Genomic DNA, 7,500 nt, shown 5'->3' on the forward strand with positions numbered 1-7,500 from the left:
CTCCCCTGATCCTGGTTCTTGTGTGTGTACTACAGCTCAGCTGAGCACCCAGGAAATCACATTCAAATCACTAATTCAGCAAAAATTACTCACCTCTTCTCTAACCTGGCAGAGAACTAACCTCCCAAATTCAACTGCCTCCCTGTGTGGTCAACAGCTGGAACAAGGTGAAACAGAAAACTGCATGGCAGCTGATGTGAACAATCCAAAACAGCTGCTGCTATTAAGGAGAGACAGGATGTTCCCTGCTTTCAGCTCTGGACTGGAGCTCTGCTGAGGACCCAGTACTCAAACTCATCTGAGCAGCACATTTATCACACCTGGCAGTGAAAACAGAAGTCTTGACTAAGAATCCCTCTTTTTCTGATGTGTGGGAATCACTTGTCTTGTGTACCTTCAGTATACAGTCATCACTGCAAGTGTTCTAAATTTGGAATTTTTCAGCATCAATATGACTAATTTTTGGTATTATTAGTATTTAATACAATTATACAGGAGACAAGCACATAAAACTTGTGACTGAGACTTCAATAAGACCAGACACTATCTGCTCCAAGGTATCTTTTTTGGTAAGAACATTATAATAGCAAATAATGACTAACAGCAATGACTAACTGTTGGCTGAAGCTCTGAGCACCTTGGTTTAGTGAAAGATGTCCCTGCCTAAAGCAGAGGGGTTGATAATTGATTATCTTTCTCATGTTGTTTTAAAGGCGCCAGTCATACACAGAACACACACAATGGCCAACCACTGAATTACACCTGTAATTTTAAGTTTCTGGTCAGAGGATACTTGTCACTGGTATGGAGAGTGCAATAGGACAAAAAGATACAACAGTTGGATTTATCAAATAATTCAAGGCTTTGCATTCTAAATCAGATGAACAAAATATATTTTTAAAAATTAATTTCATCTGTAATCTGCCTCACAGATCTGCAGAGCCTCTAGAATATTCATGTTCTCCCTCTGAAAGCAGTGTCATTGTGTAACACAGATATTTGCAGACTAATCAGTCTGAATATCCATCCTACACTCATGTACTTCAGGATAGGGATTGTACAGAAATTCTCAAAACTATCATCTACAGCAGAAAGGTTAAGATTTGAGTTTTTCCACACCAAACCAAACAAATGAGCTTTACTGGACATCTTATGAAAGACAGACATGGCTCTGGAACCAGACTGACCCAAGCAAAACTACAAAACTGTATCCAATCAGATGCCTGGAACATGACTCTGGTGAATTACCACATGATCCCAAAATCAACTGTATTTTAAGAGCCTCTGATCAAGAATATTTGCCCACTCCAAAAAAATTTCTGATTGAAATAAGCATCATATAGATATTCTCCTATAACAGATCCTCTCTTTGGGGTACAAGAGAAATATAATTTTAAAAAATCCATGTTAACAATTTTAAGGGGAAAATCCCAAGCACTTTCACAGTAAGTAATTCATTTATGCATTTCTGGAACTACCTAACCCCTGATAATCTGGGATAAAAAGAAGTAAACAAAAAAGACTTAGAGAAACAGAATTGCAAACCACCTCCGTAAAGCACAGTTGTCATTTTGCTCAGGAGATAAATGGCCAAGTATTCCCCAGCTAGCTTAAGTGTTACAGAACAAGCTAGCACAGCTCCACAGCTCTGTCTCGTTCTAGAAAATTGATGGATCTACTCACTGAATACAGAGCACTCGCAGTTAACAATGGGTCATCTGCTTATTCAAAAGAGAAAAAAGAAGCACATCTGTAAGAACTCTCATTACTGAACAGAATTCTTTTAACTTTCAAGTAATTTCATGTATTTCCATTAAAAAATCTAAAATCATTATGCTCTTTCTAACAAACGAGAACTGAACTGAAAATATCCAGGAAGCTTACCTTAAAAACACACATGCTACTACAATTGAAAGAATCAAACAATTAGGACTCCAGTGAGCTGAAATCTGCATACAAGATCTCTATCCTTACTCATGGAGAATGCAACTCATAATCTCTTGCTCAGAACCCACATTCCTCACAGCTGGAAAACAAATCAAGTGGGGCCCAACCATAAAGATTATATGAAATCACCCTAAGAGGAGTAAATTCTGTGTGCAAGGAAAGAATCTGCCTAAGGCAGACCAGAACCACAAATCAACCATTTATCAGCCACAGTCCTCTCCCATGGCAAAGAGAGAGGCCATTACTAGAGGTCTCCTGGAGGCCTCTGCAGAGTAGGCACAGAGCTGCTTTTTACCATTTTATGCAATCTGCTGACATGTTCAAGAATGGTTGTGTATTGCCAAGGATGAGCAAAAGGTTACTCCTCATTATCGTTTCTGATGCACATTTTGAGTCTTCTGCCTGCTTGCAAAAACAGAGGGTGCTACTCCTGATGTTCAGCTATGGATAACAATGGATAAAGCTGGTAGAACAAGTCCTGTCCTCACAATCCAGGCTGTAGTAGAAGTAACAAGTTACAGTTTGGAAATAAGATAGTTCTGTTTACATAAATGAGTTTAATCTAGCTCTGTACTCGCAACCTTATTTTCATTTTTTTTCTTTCAGAAATAAAGTTCTTTGTCACTGATACGCTTTACACAAACACTTGGCACTTGTCAGCTATCCAGAAGCAAACACTACAAAAGTGTAATCTGTGTAAGCAACTTGCCTTATACATATTTATTTAAATTATGATTTTGCTAAGAAATGGGTAATGTTGCATTACTTTTCCACAAAATAATTTATTAATATTTGTGGAAGCTTTTTTTTTAACAGAATCTTGATTACCATGCAACAAGCACATAATTTAAAAATGGTTTATTATTAGATAAACAATACTATAAATAGGCAAGATACACAAGTAAATAAGCTTGTCTAAATATGTTTTAGATGTAAAAGCATGTATGTGAAAACAAAGAAATGTATCATTTACAGCAAGAGAACAAAACATACTGCTTTGGATTATTTTATTCCTGTTTTCCAAGACTTCAGGAATAAACTCCTTCAATTCTAAGTATTTGCAAGAAAGTAAAAAAGTTTGAAAAGACAGGTTTTCACCTTCAACTCCTGGTTTCTCATTTTTTAACAAACTATTATTTGAGCTCAAGTAGTTAAATAACCTGAAGCAAGGTTTGATCTAAGGAGCAAGGTTTGGTCTCTGGAGCACCTCCTTAGACTTTAATACAATGGGTCTCTACTAAATGCTGAAGAAAAGTAATGTTACACATATAACAAAGTACAGGACAGCATCCTTTCTGTGGGTGGCACCGAAATGCTAAGATCAGTTGTGCACAAAGACACATCTCAGTGACTTATGAGGCAACTTTATCTGCTACCCAAGGGTCAAAATCAGTGACAACACCTTAGGTGCCAGACAACTCCACTAAGATTCTAGCTACTCCTTCCACATGTAGTTATATTATGGAGGATTTATCCCCACACACTTTCCTTTCTGGGCAAAATATATGCTATTTTCAATCTCCTTTTCCATAACTCAAAATTGATTCCTCAGCACCATAATAGGCACTGCCATCAGTGCATGAACTAATCTTGATGTATTTTCATTTTTAAGGCCATCTTCTCTACATACATCTCTGGCATTGCCTACCAGTCCAACAAGGCTCTGGGTGGCACAAGTTAGACCAGACAATGCATGTTTAAAACTGTTTGTTACCTCTGTAAATTTTTTAGACTGCTTTGAGAAAAAGCCAGAGATTCTGTCCTGTCCTGAATCCTTCAATCAGCAAATTCAAACATGAAGAGAAAGACACCAATCCTAAGATTGTCCTCAAAAAAAAGGAGTAAGTCCACCTAAGAACAAGGAAAGAATTAAAGACTTTTAGATTTTTATTTTGTCAGTCAATAGGGTATGTTTATGTGACTACGGATAAAACCTGTAGTTAAAAGTGCTCTGAAGATCAGCGTTTCCCTCAAGGGCTGAAATTAAGTTTGAGGTTTTTTGCCCTGGACGTACACATCTATCTGGACAGAACTATCTGATTGTATTAGGAGTTTTGAATGTTCACATTCAACAAACGAAGAAATCCTATATTTAATATTTCAAACTTTACAACAAACTCCTAAAAATAATAGACAGGAAAACTGCATGCTTTTTCTTAGCCCTGGCACCAAAACACTGCAGCATTATTTAAATGCATTAAGCATTTAAAACATTTTAAAGGTATTCCTTTAAAAATGAAATATGTTATTTTACCAAATACAAATTATACTACTTTACCAAATACAAAGGAAGACATAAAGTAATTTGAGTGGTTTCAAACTGGCAAAGCAAGAGATCTCAGGATAAAAGGGCTTCCAGACAAAAGTCCGTAGGAAGCTCAGAAGCAGTGTCCAAGTGAGCATGAGCCCCACAGGAAAACCATGCATCTTCTTTGCAACATTTCCGAGTAAATTCTGACCTACAATCTGGAAGAGGAATGTGGTATAGTTATTATTAGCCCTAGTACCTCCAAATCCAAGGGATACTTTGTCTCTAGGACAGAAAAGCAGCTGGCTGTGCCTGGAAGACATAGAACACCCCAGTGAAAAACTTCCTTTAGTAGCAGTCTGCTGGTCTGAACGTTTTTTTTCATGGTTAAAAGAATTTTTTTTAGACTACTTCCCTTCGTCAGTCTAACAATTTAGAACTAGTAGCACTTCATTAGAAAGATACTTCCCCTTTCTGATGACAGCCACTAAAATCTTCATAAGATATTCAACATCTGTGACAAGAAATTGGATCAAATGCTTCAAATATTGGATTCTGCCCCACAAGGGAAGTTAAAACATGTAATCAAAAAATACAACATCTGAGCGAGTATCATGTTCTGAAACTTGAGATGCTTTAATGAGAAGTACAGCAATACAAGACAAACATTCTTACCATAAAGAAACAATCCTAAGAGTTAAGAAGTCTTACCAGCAACTCTCCCCTCCATTCTAGTGATTAAAGAGAACATACAGGCACTTACAGTATAAAGCTACACAAACATTCCAGTATGCTTCAAAGGCGAGAATCCATAGCAGATAGATTGAGAAAGAAAAGAGTATGACCCATGAGCGTACAAAGTCAAGCAGCTTCCTCACAAGACTTCTTCCCCTCTTTCCCAAAACTGTGACTGCAGCTACAGTACCACTGTAACAAGACAAACCATAAAAATAGGAAAGAGGGGAAAAGGAAATTCACTAACAGGACAGACTCTTCAAAAATTTTTCAGCAAGAACTAGTGACATCTGAACTTGAATGTCAGTCAGACAGTTCTTGATCATGGTGCCATGCTTGTAAAAACAGTTGCTAAAACTAGACAGGTCAGATAAAAGTGTTATATTGCTCTCAAAAATACTCATTTCCACTCAAAGAGGAAAGCTTCCCCAGGTATAACACTCCTAATTAGAAGGAGCTGATGTCTACCAAAACTCTAGACAAAAGGAGAAACTGGAAATCTTGTCACATATTGCCAACATTGGCACTAGAATAAACATGACCACCATTTCCCTACATACCCAAGAAAAGCAGCCCAATCACAACAGAATGCATGTTAATTTTTCTAGCAACTTATAAAATTATTTGCAAAGATTCACTCCCTCCTCCTTATCTAAGTAACTTACCTGTGCTCACAATCTCTGCACACTGAATTTCATCCTCTGAGCAACCACATTATTTTTCACCAGATACCAAACAGGCCCATCTTCAGACTGCACAGTGATGTTCTCTGCCTCTTTTTGAATATACACTTTTAGATGCCAGCTAAATCTGCCTTGTGAAAGACTAAAAGTAGCGAGAGAAGCTAGATTTCAGCAACCAAAAAAAGCTGCTAAGCAGGCTACTTGTCATGATATGTAGTTTAGAGAAATTAATAACTGATCCAACAACATAAAAACATTACTAGGCATGATGCTGGCTCTCCTTGTAGCTTCTCCTTCACGCACCTCTTAGTGTGTTGATGCTGCAGCAGGGACCCACTAGTGAACCCATGTTACTGCCATCACAGTACCAGTGCACAGCCATTTTGGTCATTCTATTCTCAAATGCATCTCCAAATCTTTCCCATTAAAAAAGAAGTGTCTTGTACTGTATGAAAAGCTTGTAGGAGGCAAAACACAATGAATCTCACAGGGAACATAAATTATGAATAATTAAGACATTTAAATTGTTAAGCTACTAAAGTTGTATCTCTGAGATTTAAAAGACAGCCAAACAAAAAAAATCAACCTGAAATTTAGGACCAGGGAAAATACTCATACATGCATGCAATAAAAATGTCAATCATGTAATTTTAAATTACAGTAAGGCTGGAAAAAAATGACCTTATCCTTTACAGTATCATGCAGCACCCCAATGGCCAAATTACAGGGAATAAAAAGATGAACAAGGAAGAGGACATTCCAGAGAAAAAACAGACTGCCCAGAGCAGCTGCTCTCAGAGGATTTAGCAACAATACTTTAAAAAAGTAAATTGAAAAATGTATTTAGAAAAAGTATATTGAAAAACTTCTTGCCTAGAAAAGGTTGGATTGCCTAATTAGCCATCATTATAAGCTAGACAGAACCACAGGAGCACCTAATAAAATACACTTACTGCAAAATATGGTGTCAATAATCATTGCTATTGTTCTATACTCTTATAACTTTATCCTAACAAAATTATGATTTTAATATTGTTATTCTTAAGTCTTACATAATTAAAAGCTTGCTCCAATTCTGCACAGCAAGGCAGCTGATTTCCTCAGGTATGGAAACCCTGACACACGAACACCAGCCTCCTCACATTGAGGCTAGGTCCATAACGCACAGCAAGGCAGGTGAGAGTGCACCTGGCTACCAAAAGAATTCTTCAGAAATATCACAGCTTGCCTTCAGCTCTCCACAAGGGAAGTCTTTAGGACTTTTCATCTTCCTGATAAAACCAAGACTGTTGCTAGTCAGGGTGCATAGATGTCAAGTACAATATAGCCAAATATAGCCAGTTAGGAAAGTTTAATATTACCCTCAATCTTACAGCTTTTACAGCAGACACTTTTTTTCATTGTCTTTTCATTACAGCCTTTCATCTTTATTCACCAAATTTATATATCCAACTCAATTTTTTCTTCATTCCCCTGTATAATTCTGCAATGGAAATAGTCTCTTGAAAAGATGTCATCTTTAATACATTGTTTCTTCACAAGGCTTCAAGACTGTATTATCTATGTTAGGTCATCAATAACTTTTTGTTCAGTGATACACTGAATGTATTCAGTCCAGAACTGCCAATTCTCTTGTTAAGGTTTACTTAAGTACAAGAGAAAACTGCAAGTTCAGGGGGTTTTTTGGTTTATTGCAAAAGGCTGAGTGAGTTGTGGATTTTAAAAATGTATTTGTGTAGCAATGAATAACTTTAAACATCTACTACAACCAACCAGAGGAGCTGTCTCAAGGAGAAAATTAGTTTTTCTAATAGCTAGCTCATTGTTTGGAACATCTATATATTTCCACAATTGCAATGAGGAATGGAGCTGAAATCTGACTGGAAG

General features: G+C 37.0%; 1 protein-coding gene across 6 annotated transcripts in view; it reads right to left on the reverse strand.

The window, feature by feature from the left end:
• Positions 1 to 7,500, reverse strand: part of POLA1 (DNA polymerase alpha 1, catalytic subunit) — a 183,029-nt gene that overhangs the window by 46,014 nt on the left and 129,515 nt on the right. The window lies entirely within an intron of this gene.

The sequence above is a fragment of the Lichenostomus cassidix genome, chromosome 1 (assembly GCF_008360975.1).
Source record: "Lichenostomus cassidix isolate B80296 chromosome 1, HeHo_3.0, whole genome shotgun sequence".
NCBI classification, from domain to species: domain Eukaryota; kingdom Metazoa; phylum Chordata; class Aves; order Passeriformes; family Meliphagidae; genus Lichenostomus; species Lichenostomus cassidix.